Source organism: Numenius arquata, chromosome 3 (genome assembly GCF_964106895.1).
Source record: "Numenius arquata chromosome 3, bNumArq3.hap1.1, whole genome shotgun sequence".
Taxonomy (NCBI): domain Eukaryota; kingdom Metazoa; phylum Chordata; class Aves; order Charadriiformes; family Scolopacidae; genus Numenius; species Numenius arquata.
The window spans coordinates 51,279,169-51,295,037 of record NC_133578.1 but is presented as its reverse complement, the minus strand read 5'-3'; positions in this window follow the sequence as shown (position 1 = coordinate 51,295,037).

Below are 15,869 nucleotides of genomic sequence, written 5' to 3'. Positions count from 1 at the left end.
AAAGGCAAGTGCTCTTGGTGTCTCATTCTCTTGCTGATGTAAATTTAATGCTGGTGTTAGTCTAGATCTGTTCTGTTGTAAGTGATGACCAAACCCGACTACGTCGTCTTAATTTTAATGCTGGAGACCTTCAGGACATCTCACAGAAATGTGCTGGTGCAAAATGGTAAATATCCACCAGAGGCATACATCATTGAGACATAGGTCAGAGCTAGCTATTTCATTGTCAATCTCACAAACCATAAGTCACCTATATCCCTTACACTGGGAACAGTTAAAAATTCTGCACCTGTAAATCTGCTGATTCTGGGACCTTTGCTAATAGGTCACGAGGCAGAGTAAAATACTGGCTAGTTCTGCTGCCTATAGAGTTTTAACAAATGAAGTTAAAGCTTTGCTTTGTTTCCAAAATAAGCAAATTCAAGCAAGCCTATACAGAAAAAGGGTACGATTAGCACAAATTTCAGTTGGGTGAGCACTTTTCCATTTACATTACAGACATAGAGTAAGACAATTATCTTTTAATTATCAAGATGGTGACTGATTATTCATTACTATCCATTATATAGAATTTACGAGTGGTAGTGGCAACTGCGTTGTTGGGATAATATTTTCCTATTGCTCTGCTTGCATCACTTCACCATCCTTTTTTAAATCCATGCCAACACAGGCCTCTCTGCATAAGCTTTAAACTGCTTTTTGTCTGGGTGGCATGGTTCTGCTCTGCTTCATTCTCCTCACAGCACCTCTACGGTTATTCCTGCTAATATCCACCCAGACCAATACAGTTCTTTGGAGGGAAGCAGTTGAGCTTTGTGTGCTCTTTCCAGAAGAAGAATCTTTTAATTCTCCCTTTTCTTGGAGACTTCCTCTCTCCTTCACCCAGTGACTCGTTCCTCCTGCTGACTCTACTGAGTAACTCACATGAGAAAACAAGAGTGTCATGGAGAATACTGAAAAAGAGTTTCCCAAGATGGCCTAATTATTTGGCAGCTGTTCTGGTTTCAGCCAGGCTTATGGGTCCAAATGCAAGACTTTGCTTTGGTTTTATACGTCAGAAATAACAACCAGAGGTGTCCTTGGTGCTTATGAAGTGGTTTCCGTAAGTAAACTCTCTCTTCTTCCTCTGCTTCCTTCCCTCTTCCTTTCTCAGGTTCCACCGACAAGTTCTTTGTGTGACTCTAACATGTATATTAATCTAATTGGTACTAATTAACATCTCCATATTTAGTTTGAAGGATTAAAGTGGTTCTTGATGACAGAAGTGAGAGAATATGAGGAAGGATCATGACATCTAGAAGACGGGGTCCAAGTTGGGGCTGGGAGAAGCTCCACAGCCAGACACAAGAGGGGCAGTACAAGCTGGTTTGGAAAAGCCAGCTTCAGAACTAGAGGGACGGCACTCCAATTCATCTGCAAAATCCCTTACAGTTAAGTCACTGCATTTTTGAAATACTGGAGTTTAGCAGAGTATGAGTTTGGCAGCTGTTGAATCTTAAAAGAAAAGAATGAAAGAATTTATAGTTCCTTGTTGTACAGACCATTTTGCCATCAAAGCAGGCAAGACATTTTTACTCCTCTCCTTCCTTTGCTTTTGTGTATATATTGCATGAATGACAGTTTATAGACTCTCAAACAGTCTGTAAACACTGAAAACCAATCAATCCTATGGTTTGGCAGAGGTTCTGAGGAAAAAAGCAGCGGTGGAAAGGCATTTGATGCACATTTGTTGGCATAGCAGTAAATATGAACAAAACTATGCATGGAAACGTCTGTGAGCAGGGAAACAGCATCAAGGCTCTCTATTTCACTTAGAATTTCAAACTTAATCAGTGGCAAAATTACTGAAATATTCGTTTCCTCCTTTGCTAAGAATACGACAAGGGCTCAGGCGTCCTCACTTGTGAGGTCTGTTCCACACGTCATTCCTGGCTGAGCAGTTCCTGAAGTCTCTCATATTCATGGGCCAGAAATCCTGGTCTCTCAGTGGCTTCAGGTGTACTTAGAAATGCTTACAAACCCATCCTGGAGTATTCTGAGTATTTCCCAACGCCTACTCTCCTGTCTTTTTCTCCACGTCTTCCCTTTCCAGTGTCCTTTGCCACAAAGAATAAGGCTTAATAATTTATTTTTGGCAAGCAGTAAAGAGAATGTTCCAGGTGCTGAATAACTTGAACTAACCAGTTTATTTTATATATAAATGGCAACAGAATCTAAATCGAGCACAAACACGTCTTTTATTGGATGTGCTTTATTTGCATTGCTCCTTCTCTTAGGTTCTCCAGCTCTGAGTATTCTTATTTTCTTCACTCCCCAGCACTAAAGGTGGCTGCATAAAGCTATATAGCCTACACAAAGCTATAATTCTGCTGAATTACAGCTACTCAGAAGGGGTAAACTTTCTAAAAAGTGTCTAGAGGTCAACAAGAGGCTAAGCGTTTGTATCAAGGTCTCATTCATAGTTGTCTCTGCTCCTCATGTCCAAAATCTTTCTGGATAATGCAATTAGAGCTGCTCGTTCCTGGGGGCTTTTCCCAAGAGGGAACCTGGACTAAATCCGGGAGTGACTGAGCTCCAGAGAGAGATGTGTGAGCCTGTCTCCATCTGCTGCAGTGTTTGCATCCCATTGCGTGCCTGAAACTGCCTCAGAGTCGGTCATACGGAAGCCACTGTAATTGGTATAACTTACTCTTCTTTCTCTCCAGTTAATAGCATTTTCCCTCTCCTCCCTCCCATATGGTAAAGGAAATCCCAAAGGACATGTTTTTCTCAGAAGACCCCATGTTGCTGGGCTGTGGGAGGTTCATAGAGGACGAGTCCTTGATAGGATCCTGGGATCATACTGTATACAATACAGCTAAAACCAACACTTTATAAAGTGCAAAGGTTAATAATATGCTCTCTGGGAAAATCTGATTGGCATGCTGATATCCTGAACATTAGGTGAGGACAGACAGAATAAATTATTGTGGGACACAACGGCTCTAGCAGATAAGAGCCTCTCCTAAAAGGTATGCTCTATATTTAGATAGACTGACTTGTAATATTTTTAAAGGAGTCTTACTGCATGCTGAAAAGAGTCTGTCACGAGAGCTGCAAAGGAGATGGCTTTCAAATTTATCTTTTGATTTTTGTCCAGTTGTCAAAGAAGTGCTTTTTCGGGAGCTGGCCTGCGTCAGCCAGCTAATAAAAGCTCAGGAAGTAAAAACAAAAGAATAATTTCCTCTTTGTTTTTTATATTATTTTTTTTTTACCTGTGTCATTATTTAATTAACATCTTAATGACGATACAGTCATTGTTTTCTTATTTTTGGTTACATAGTTAGGCTGGAAAGTGATGTCTGAAGTAAGCACTGGGAATAATCCCTTTACAATTGCTCCCCTTTTCTAGAGCTGTCCTGCACAATTGCTAAAGCAGCCTTGCAGCCTCCGGCCAAGTTTCTCAAGAAAAGTTGTCTCCATACCTGAGGGCATATATTTCAGTGTTAGATTCTGCTGCCACATAGTAGAGAGTATGCCATCAGGGGATGTTGTGTGTATTTGTTGACAGCGGTGCTGCCAAGGGACCTGCGGCGTCCAAGACATGGGGCTTCCAAAAAACCCTCAAGAGAGCTCCTGTGTGGCAGTCCCTTGGGAAGGCGTAAGGCTCAACTGTAGGTTTAAGTCACCTTGGTGTAGTAGTAATTTTGGTCTGCGCTGCACTGAAACAGGACTACTTTGATCAGTTCAGAAGGCTGATGAGACTATTTCCTTTACAGGAGGCTCTTCTGTCTTAAAAGCAGGTTCATTACTTTAATCGCCCTATTGCAGAAACGTAGGAAATAAAGCATAGCTGCTGCAGTAGTAACACTAGCCATGCTAGTGCAGTGTATGTTTAAATTTAACTCCAAAAAAACTCAAAAAGGAGAACCACGTTTGTGTGGTAATCTATACCTTAAAGGGTAGGACAATGCGGTACCGCCTGTATACACCAGCAGTGAGGAAGAACCAGAAAGTTCACCCGTTTCCACAGTTCCCCTGAAAGCAAAGTTCTGCTAGAGGCAGGCAGGTTGGCTTCCCTCTGGCATGGCTTTCTTCTAAAGCTCATGTATGCTTGTCCTCTCCTCTCTGAGATCTTGGTACAAAGTGTCATCATCATCCCTTGCCACGTTTTTGTCCTGCTTGAGCTCTGAGAAAGGAGAAACCCCTTGGCTCCGTGGTTTGTCCCCTCAGTTGACTGGATCTTCCTTGATTTCCCCTCACAGTAAAGCAGAGATGCTGTTCCAGGCCACAAAGTGGTCATCTTTGCCACAGACACCCTGAATTTGCAACCTTTTGGCTCTTCCACAGGACAGCGGGCACAGAAGACCCTGTGGCCACACTGAACGTTCTACCTCATGTCGTGCCGCTTTGAAATCACACCTTCCCTCTTGGGTTCTGCTTCCAAACCACAGAGACTGTTACAGTCTGTGCAAGGGCAGGAAACAGGCGGGGAAATATTTTGGGGCTCTTTAGCCGCGCTTTGCTCTGATCTAAATCCTGGCGTCTGGAAGAGCAGTTTATTGTCCAGTCACGAGGGGTATACATCTGCTTTCTCCAACCACGGATGAGCTATTCTAGACTTTTCTTATCAAACAGCTTAAAACCAGCTGGTTTTACCTTGTCAGAAGGAAACAGAAGCTACCTGTGTGAATCTGCTTTCTTAGGAGCTCTGGGTGAGCTGTGAATCCTGCAGCTGCTTCCAGGGAGGGCAAGTGCTGCCTTTTCGCTTTCGCACAGAAAGGAAAGAAGGGCCTTCTGCGGCGTGAAAATAACCCAGGCAAAAAGGTGCAGATCAAAGTGTACCATGAAAATGTTGGATGCTTTCAGGGGAAAAAAAAAAAAAAAAAAAAAAAAAAAAGAGGAAAAATAGAATGCTTCTCTTTAAAGCTCTCTTTTTGCTGAAGTTTCTCTCTGCTATGTGCTTCCTTGGGACTTCTCATTATTTTCCCATCATCAATCAATCATGTTCCCCAGTGAATCAGCTCATCCACTCATCTTCAGCTCCCTGCAATTTTCCAACGAGGTTAGCAACAGCAAATTGCTGTGATGTTAAGTAATAAAAAACAACCTTTTTATGACTTGGCTGTTGCTTATTTTTCTCTAGTGGATACCAATAAAATAGAAAGAGCTCCCCTGAGCAGCACATCTGAGAAGCTGGAATGCTTTTAAGTGTGACACGTTAGAAGAGGTCTTTAGAGATAATCTCCAATGCTCTTTAAAAAGAAATCCTTGGGGGAAATCCTAAATAATTCTTCATAATTAGGAACTTCGTAATGGGTTGCAGCAGAGTTACAACTACTTTATCGCCTCTGCTGTTGAAGCAGCCTTCTGTTGCGCTGAAGACTAGGTGAGCCTGAATGCCTCTGTGCTTCCTTGCTTTTTCCCATGCAAAACCTCTGATGTCAAGGAGGATAACTTGTCCTACAGCCAGTGTAACGCTCTGTTGAATCAGATCAAGCCCTCAGCTATGCAACTACTTGTCATGTAGAGTTTTTATTAATCTCCCTCCTTCTGTTTGTTATCTATTTACAGAAATAGCTCATAATGAGAGGACAATACCCTGCAGGTAGAGTTTACTGGAAGATGCAGGGTGGCAGGGAGGGAGGGGAGACAGGTAACATGGCCCTTAACCTTCTCCTTCTCCCTGTCCATCCTTCTTTAGTCTCTTCCAGTGTGGCAAATGGATTCAGACACGCAGTGTGAAGGCTCACGCACAGCACAGTCCTCAGATCTGGACCGGGGTTGGATTCAGCTCTGCTTGTGTTTGCTATCCATTGGTGACATTCAGTGCTCGTAGTATACGTACTGTACCATAAAACACGTGCTGAGAAAGGTGTAGCAGCAATAAAAATATACTCTGATTAAAGATTTTCTGCATGCTATCTAAAAGACACACAGCGCAAATAAAGTCTTCTGCAAACGTGAAGGAGAAGATGATTTGGAGCAGTCAGCATGGATTTACCAAAGGAAAATCATGCCTGAGCAACTTGACTACCCGCAATGGACTCCATTTGTAGTTTCTGAGATAAAGAAATAACAACAAATATGGGAAAGGGCTGCTCAAAATTAGCTAAGTAAAATGCTAATTAAAAATCAAGACAATAAAAAAAAAATAAATGCTTCATGGATTCCAAATACCAGTGCGATGAGTCGTTCCTGTATTTGGTATGTCTGTAAAGGGTAACTTTGCAAAAAGCTTCTTGTACCACTTGGGAAGCTACTGGGATTGACTTTATCACTACACACCAACTTTATGATCAGTTGTCTTAATTCTGAAGCAATCTCCACAGGTATTGCCTACGAAATGTAGTCTGCTTTCTGCCCAGCAAGTTTTGGGCAAATGGGCAAGTGGATATTGAAGGAGTAGTGGATATTGAAGTAACATGAAGCGTCTGAAGGGCTGAAAGTTTGAAGTGCGCGACAAATTTTAAAAGGAAGGGGCCACTAGGGAACAAGAGAGTTAAATCATAAAGACTGAAGGTCTTTACACAGAGCCAGGATACTACATCTCTGCTCTCAACAGAAGCTCAACACTTCACATGAGTTTTCTTGGCAGTTTTCTGATTTCTTTAAGGAACCGATTGATGAGACTTCATTCTACCTCCATACAAGAAAGAAAGAAAAAAAAAATCCAGGAAAAATAATAATAGTTACAGCAAAACAAAACAAACATAGAAACAAAGAGAAAAAACAAACCAAAACCAAAACCTTTTCAATGCCATGGACGCCAATAAGAAAGATGTGATCCTCCTCTGTACTTGTCAACCTCTAGTAGCACATTAACCATGCATAATCCAGACAAGTAGTTCGCATTTGTAACACAATTTTCCTTAGAATTAGCAAAATAAATATTACCTGTGTTGAACTGGGTCTTGACAGTTCGGGATATCTGCGCATTTGATGTCAGTGCTCCTGAGGGTAGTACAGGTCCTGAGGGACTGCAAGTACTGTTCGCCCATGAATTCAAACTAGAGGCAATTATTTACGTCTCTGTCATTAATGGAGTGTGCATCTATGATATAATCGATGAAGGCGATCTAGAAGGAAACAGCTCACAACATCTGCTTTGTGAGGAAGGAAGTAAAGGCATCTGCAGGAATCCAGCTGTTCTCTTTTGGCACCTTGAACCAAGGCAGGTGTTACAGAAAGCGTCACAGGTCAGGAAAAAAGGCATCGCAGCCTCTCTCTAATGATTGCAATAAGCTATTGTGGAACGGAGAGGCTCATAATAGAGCATGCCATGGTCTTAATCCAGACATAATTAGCAAAGAGCATGTTAGTTTCTATAAACATATACTGTATTTGAGAATATCATGAAATAAATATAATTGATTTAGCAGTACAACTCAGTCTGCTTTTTATAGCAAAGGATAATGTTGCTATCACACACTGTAACTATTTGCTCAAGTAATTAAATGTCAAATTCAACTTGATATGTATGTAATTGATTTTTGTCTTTTTTTTTTTTTACCCTGTGAAATAATTATTTTATGGAAATTTTTGTGCATTTTAGAGGAGCTGAGGTGGAGTTCACCCTTTAAAATGTAACTATTTCACAGCAAAAAAAATTTAATATTTTTGTATGTCTTGCTAGATGTGAGACAAATCCGGAAGGCTTGACAAATAAAGAAGAAAATTAGGAATACTTGAGATTAAGGCTAATTTTGTGCTGGAGTGGTGTGGAGTTGCATTCAGAACCCATGAAAGAATCATACATACAAGTCCACATAATAGCTCTTCAGTATTTCCTTTGGTAGAAAATTAGCCCTGTCTTATTGGCAATTATTAATAACACGCATAAAGAAAAATGAAAGTGATTTTTAATGAAAAAATATAGCTAATTAGCTTTTCCAGTTTCCGCTGAGGAATTTAACAGCGCTGCTGCTCTGAGGATGGAATGGCATCTCGGCTGGTCCTGGCTCAGGACTGGTGCCTGCTGCCCATCTGGCAATAAAGTGATAAACCAGCAGCAGCAGCTGCTGAGGGGCACGGAGAAGTTAATTTGAAGAGCTATGCGTGCCTGAAGTTCCTGGTGTAACTGCTTGAAGAAATAATAGACACCCGCTACCCCGCGGCCATAGGCAGAAAGCCAGCAAGGACACAGGAGGAAGGAAAACAGAGGTGAACCTCCCACCGTTATCGACTGGAAACGGGGAATAAAAGGATGACGTTCGGTGTTACCACCGGGACCGTACATAATGGCGAAAGCTAACATTTTCCTAAAGATGGAGCAGTACGAGGTGTCCGTATATTAATAAAACATGTTATTTCTTGAAGGAAAACAAACTGCATTGAAACGGCCATTTCAGAATATGTTACAAAAACTGTGAAAAACCATAAGGAAAATTTTGAGAAGTTTTCTCACTGCACAAACTTACTTAAAAAAAAAATAATAATCCTCTATAAATTTTTTAAGAGAGAAAAAGAAAAATCTAAATAGGAGCAAAGAACGTATTTCAGATCCCAATTTTGGTACTGATTTCCTTTGTGTCTAACTTAACCCTTCTGTTTTATTTCTGATCACAAGAAGTAAACAAGCAAACATTACATAGAGGTTTTATAAAGACAATGCTTTTATAAAGTTTTATAAAGTTCAATGCTGGAGAAAGCTTTCAAGGCGCTCTTTCAACAAAGAAGAAATTCTCTACCAAACTTAGGACTTGCTAAATGGTTCACATAATCATTCCTGTTACTTTGGGAGGAATAATGGGGAAAGACCGTATTTTGAGGCTGAGAACATCTTCCTGGGATGTCTTTGATACGCTGCCCATGTGTTTATTTTCCAAGGGGAGAGCTGGGTTTGCAGACTGTATTGCCTGACGACTTGGAAAGCATCTTTGGAGCAGATTCATTCAAACGTACAATTTGCTTGATTTAATGTATGCATATTTTCTAAAGGTGATTTCAAGTGCTTCAAGGGAGACGGAAGCAATAAATCCGACACAAAATGCTTGTATCGTGTTTTGAGGATGCAAAGTACAGGTGAGCCAGACAGTGGAAAAATTTGTTGTAGTCCAGAGAAACCTGTTGAAATTGAAACTGTTATAATAACGACCGAGCAGCAACGGTATAGATGGCTCAAACCCCGCAACCAGCCACCTTCACAAACTAACCCTAAATCCAGGTAAAGATCTGAGCTAAATAATAGATGAGCTGTAAAGCACAGCAATGGAAACCGCTGGATGCTTTCAGGTTTTTGTGGATGTCTTTGCCTGACCATGGCTACCAGTGACATGTATAACTTTTCTGTGTGTTTAATAACGCTGTATGCAATTGTTTGCAATATTTGTTTGGGTTTTATTGGCTGCAGAAAGCACAACTGTGCCCAGAATACAGTAAAAAGAGGGCAGACCGAAGTATCTCCTTGTATGATTAAACTTCATGTGCTGCTATTTCTTTGCAAACCTTTTTCCGATTTTATTTAATAATATCATTTATACCAGTTTACTCAATAACTTCAGTTTAAACACATGCTTTTGTCATCAATGTATGAGCAGTTTAAGTCAGTCTCAAAGTCAACAAATGGTTTCAACACACCTAAATATTTTTTAAGACGGTTATTCTGGCTCTGTTGAAGCTGGCAAGAGGTGCAATTTGGGAATGTTTGTTTTCAAAAGTCCAAACTGCCATGCCTCCTACTTGCCGAAGCTGTGTGCCCTCTAGAGATCTGCCCTGTACACAGGCTTCATATTTAGCAAACACGCTAATCTTAATTACCGTGTGCAAGGTTGTCTCTTACAGCGTTAGAGGTTCCTCCCTCTTGCCGTGGAAAAGCTGCCCTCAAGTGCAGAAAACGGTGCATGGAAGTCTCCATGGAGGACAGAGCGGGACGGAGAGACCAGGCTCTTTCACACACCGACCCTGTCCCCCTGCCCTGTTTCTTGTGCCTTCTCCCGTATAACTCCATTTAAGCAGTACTAAAAGGCATTTTTATGTTTACAGCACCTTTTGTGACTGGGGGGCAGGGGGAACAAGAGTGAAAAGAACACACAGTCCTTGTTTTTTTCATGTGGTTTCAACATTAACATTATTTAAGTCCTGTCAGCCTTGGCTGTCTCGTCTGATCAATCATTTGTTTGCATTCTGTGCCTATCTCCTAAGCTGCTTGATGTGGAGCACCTCTTACGAGTTCCAAAGTGCCCGCTAAAGCCTGCTGAGGTCTGCTGAACCCTTCAAAAGAAAGAGAGGACACTCCAAGCCTTTGGCAAAATCTTTATTGCGACCCTAATGGGTTGCTGCTCTTGGAACTACATTATCTCAGCTGCTGGAGTAGGTGTGCAGACACCAGAAAAAGCAGACAAAAAAAATGGAGTTTCTGTTTGCAGTCTCAGCACATAAGAGGTGAGCCCATTGAGAAGAGATGGGGAACCATTTTCCAAACTCAGCCACAATCTGCCGCTCCTTTCAACCACGTGGCGGAGGAGAGCCAGGCTGGTACCCTGCTCTGACTTTTGGGGCTTCTAGTTAAGATGCTCTTTTGCATGGGGTGAGGCCATAACAATTAAAATGGGAGGCAAATTAGGCTTCAAATCCTGTGAATCCTCCTTCCCTCCTTGTAACTCATCAGCTAGTCTGGCTGGAAACTAAGAAAAATAATTTAGTAGATACACTACAACAAGGTTTGTAAACATGCAGGGTGATACAACTGTGCTTTGTTGCAGCAACAAGGCCTGATAGAGTGTAACACCCAGACAAGGGTTCTGCCGTTGATTTTAGAAGCTGGGTTTATTTCAATCCTCATCCTTCTTCAGAGGCATAAAACCCTGCTCTGTTCAACGGCTGCCGGCAGTTACCACATTGTGGTTTCTCGGATAAAGGAATAACAACAAAGATGGGAAAGGGCTGCCCGAACCTTGCCAAGTAAAAGCTAATTATAAATCAAGGCAACGTATAAAAAATAATTCCGCAAGCTTCTTTCTGATCTCAGATTGCTGTAATTGAGATCAGCAGCCTGCTTTATACCAGCAAACTTAAATATGTGTCTGTTTATCCAACCCACAAACTCAAATACAACATTCTGCTTCAGTGCTGACTTGAAGCTAACCTTAATGCTGCTTCATAAAGCTTATTAGTAAAACTCAGTCAAATATTATCGTGCTGTTAAAACAGAATCTTTGGATCTTGGGTTGACCTTTAACATTAAATACTCTTACAAAAATCCCTGATCCAAAAATATTAGGAGAAACTGACCTCCAATCCATAATCTGCTAGGTCTATACCCTTGCCATGGAAATAGTGAAAATAGTCTGCTTTGCTTTGCAACTCACTCTGGTATACTTTAAAAGTATAAATACAAAGGGAGATAGATACAGCTTTTACCTATGGGATTGGGTAAAAAGCGTTGCAGGTGTATCAAAAGGAATGCGGTAGCTTGTTGAAGAATATCAAAATATATTGCTAGAAAGCCACAGATACGTGGGAACTGATGAAAACGTGACACTAAGGATACGCTAACATTTCCATTTTCCTAAATCCCTCCCATTAAACATGCCCTGAGCATGGGATATATTTAGATACACTTCTTCTTTTAGTGACTTTTAAATGGAGAAGAATCTATAGGTAAACAACCTCAGTAAAATACTTTACTGAGAGTTTCCTATTCCTCAGATAAACTTTGCTCACTGTACCTTATTTCATGGTACCCAAAATTCATTTTGAAAGCACACCTTCTAAATGTTAGTGCTCTCTCTCAAGAAATGCCTCAATTATTCTGTTGCATGAAAATGTAGATTCCCAGTTTGTGACCCTGGTAGAAGCAACGAATTCCAGGGTTAACATTTTGAGGTGCATCTAATGTTTGCACTGTGCAATTCAGGAGGACACTACGACTGTAATAAACTTGGTCTTTTCTTCTATAGCTTACCATTTCCCAGGGCTGCCAGTGCTGCTCCAGTCCTTGTGAGCAATTTCGTGACTTCCAAACTTCAGGCTACTCTGCATTACCCCAACCGCCCCTGACTGATGTGGCCTTTTGGCAACAAAGCAGTCATTTCATGGAATGAAAAACTGGCGGAAGCTTCTTCTGTCAACCTAAGGATATCCTTTTGCAAGGAAGAATCCCATGTGAGTCTTTAAGAGTAATTTAGTTTAAGTTTTCCATTACTGCAACAGCTGGAAACAGCGATAGATGTACCAAGCATATAGCTGTATTTTTGCCTTATGTATAAGGATGTTTAAGGTTTCTCATTTGCTGTTTCTGGGCTAGGACACTCTAAGGAATATCAGGCAAGTCATCATAAGTCCTCAGCTCTACTGAAATGGACTTGTTTTAGGTATGTCACTGTTCATATAATAACTAATACCAGAGTGATGTCTCGGAATCTTCCCTTCAATGTAAATATTTCGACACATCGCTTAACTGTATTTAATTTTTGTTCACATCTTATATATAATTGTAATAAAATCTGCTTGAAATGTTTCTAGTAAAATAATTCCATTAACCATATTTTTATGTACAAACATGTATGAAAGTAAACCCACCAATTTTCCAAATATATGAGTTTATGGTGGCATATAAAGCATTCAATGTTTTTAACATGATTGTATGGCACTTATCTGGGAGGCTGGGACTGTAAGTAAAGTAATAACATTTCTAGTCCTATATGTACCTCATCAGTCAAGCTGCAAAATAACACAGTCTGGATTCCCACGCTAAGACTTAAAAAGTAGTACTCTTTAATGGATTCATTATTGAGGTTTATAGACATTTCATTTTTTATGTTTGTATCTTTTATTTAAAGATCTTTTGTGATCTAGATGAAGGTGAAAGCAATACAAGCTTTGTTACATCTTGATCGATACCTGTCCAGAAAATTAAAACACTGAATGATCCCAAGTTGCTAATAGCGCCATTTCTCCTCTTGCACCTCCCGTTCTTCATGCAGCAACTTCAGAACTACCACCTTTCACTGGGAATGTAACCAATCTCATATAAAGCTACAATGATGGCTTTTTTTCCTTTAGCATACTTCTCATTCGCTTTGACAAAGCTGTGAATGCATATGTATTTAAAATATAATGGCCCAAACCAGCGGTGCCCAGCCTATGCCCTGCAGACCAAAATTGGTCTACCAGAACAATTCCTCTGGTCATGGCTTGCTCCTTGCTAATATCTTCCCCCAAATCCTTGCAATTCATCCTCTGCTAAACAGCAAAAAGTATATTCCCTGCATGAGCAAAATGTATGCACCCTCCTCCATGTAGATGTGAAGGAACATACGCCAAGGAGGACTGCAGGTAAAGTGGAGGCACTTCTAGCGACACCCTGCTGTGGCCAAAGAACAGTTACTCCTGACATAAATTAGTCAATGTTGAAGTTCCCACCAAAGGACCTTCACATTAATGCCGATGGAATTAAACAGCACAGGCATTTAGGAGTACACTGGAGTGTACTTCTCAAAAAACTCCTGCTTCTCCCTCCCAAAGAGCAATTCAGAAATAACTATGGCAAGTTTTCAAGAGTTCGCAACTCAGAATTATTTTAGCTCCTGATTCAGGGCTTAACGTATCCTACTCTCCAGCTTCAGGACCCCTGTTCAGAGAGGACCTGAATTTCGCATTTCGCATGGGCCTAAATGAGTCACGTCTTTCGTTCCAATCTGATGACTCACACACTCAGCTGGGTGTGTTTGCGGGCTAATATCCCTCCAAATAAAAAATGAGACGGGAGAAACAGAGTTTCAAAATGCAAAATGGCGTTTCTTAGTTGCTCGTGCCAGATCAAGGAACTATCCTGCATCTACAACAGGGGCCTGGAAAATGAGAAAAATTCTTCAAAATCCAGTACAGACCTTCAAAATCCAGTACAAGATCCAGAGCATCTTTCTATAGAAACACTTTTCTTGAAGCAGAACAGTCCCCCGGTTGTTACCCTGTGCCTCTCAGATTTAAGTTGATTAGCTGAAAAATACCAAAATAAAATACAAAGACAGGTAAAAGTCAGCTCAAATGATAGATGAGTTTAAGGAGAATCTAAGTAACTCAGTCTGAGGAAGCACAGGAACAGGTTTAGCTGATGTAACGTAATTGTTTAAACCTGTACATACTAAACCTGTATTTTTTTATTCCTATTACTTCAAATAATTTCTGAAGCTAACCAGGCCAGCAGTGGTTTTTGTTTTTTTTTTAAAGAACAGCTTAGACAACATTTGTTGGAAATTATTCACTAAATCAACTAACTTACCTGGGGAGAAAAAACCAAACAAACACGCTATCTTTTGGAGCGCAAAGTGTTTGTCCAGGAGCTGTGTGCTCAAGAGCTTGCCTGTTTTCCTAAGTGTAGTCTAGTTTTCTAAGTCCGTGAAAAGGTAACTGCTTTTCCGTACCGATCTTGCCTTGATTATATCATCAGACCACGGCAACTGCATCGTCCATAGTATGGGAATATCTGATGATTCCCTGACCAGTAAAGTCTGAAAGGCAGACCGTTTCATCCAGCAGCTGGCACATTTTCAAGGGTGTGTGAGGTTGTTCTTTCTTCCCACTTCAGACGGTAAGAGCCCGCTGGGAAGCCTCGCAGGAGCCAGCTGATGCTGCCTCTCAGCTCTGTAGCTCCATCCGCTCTGCCTGCGGGAGAGGCTCCCAGCTCCGTGGCATCCTGTTGAATTCCTGCGGCCTGGCTTGGATGTTTATCCAAAGATACTTCAGCTCCGGCTCCATGACCATGCTCTGTGTCACTCAATATCTGACTGCGTGTTGCCTTTCCTTCCTGAGCTACTGCTCCAAGGATCTGTACAATGCCAGGATCAGATGGATGAGGTCAAGGAGTTCCAGCCTTTATATTCCTAGGGACTGGAGAAGCCACTCCAATAACTAACTAGATAAAATATTTTTATAGCTTGGAGTCTAATGCCAGGACTGTCACTTAGATAAACCATTACATTCCTCGTACCCTTTTGCGGTCCCTTTTAAATACATTCTCTGTGGTTATAAATACAGAACCCTGTAGCTTTTAGGAGCAGCAGCAGGAGATCCATTCCAGCTCCGAGCACAAGGTTATGCACTTTAAATGCAGAAACGTAGGAGCAGCGTAAAGCATGTCACTCTGATAGACACCTCCACTCAGGCTTTTTTCGTATTCTATGAAAGCAACTGTAGTGAACAAAAACATACACAAGTTGAATCCACATCAGAGACGTGTGCTCTTAGTATAAAAACCAGGAATTAATATTTAGTCTTCTTGTTTCTCTGCTGAACTTCCAGCCATCCCCAGCTTGCTGAACCAGATGAACCTCATGAGGTTCAACAAAAGCAAGTGCAGGGTTCTGCACCTGGGCCGAAACAATCCTCGGTATAAATACAGACGGGGGGATGAGGTATTAGAAAGCAGCCCTGAGGCAAGGGGCTTGGGGGTGTTGATGGATGAGAAGCTGGACATGAGCAGGCAACGTGCATTTGCAGCCCAGAAGGCAAGTCGCATCCTGGGCTGCATCAAGAGATGTGTTGCCAGCAGATCCAGAGAGGTGATTCTGCCACTTTGCTCTGGTGAGACCTCACCTGGAGTACTGTGTGCAGGTCTGGAGCCCTCAATATAGGAAGGACATGGACCTGATGGAGCGGGTCTGCGAGGGCCACTAAAATGATCAGGGGGTTGGAGCACCTCTGCTATGAGGACAGGCTGAGGGAGCTGGGGTTGTTCAGCCTGGAGAAGAGGAGGCTCCGGGGAGACCTCACAGCAGCCCTCCAGTACCTGAGGGGGGCCTACAGGAAGGCTGGGGAGGGTCTGTTTACAAAGGCCTGCAGTGACAGGACAAGGGGCAATGGCTTTAAGTTGGAGAAGGGGAGATTTAGATTGGATATTAGGAACAAGTTCTTTACTCCGAGGGTGGTGGAACACTGGAGCAGGTTGC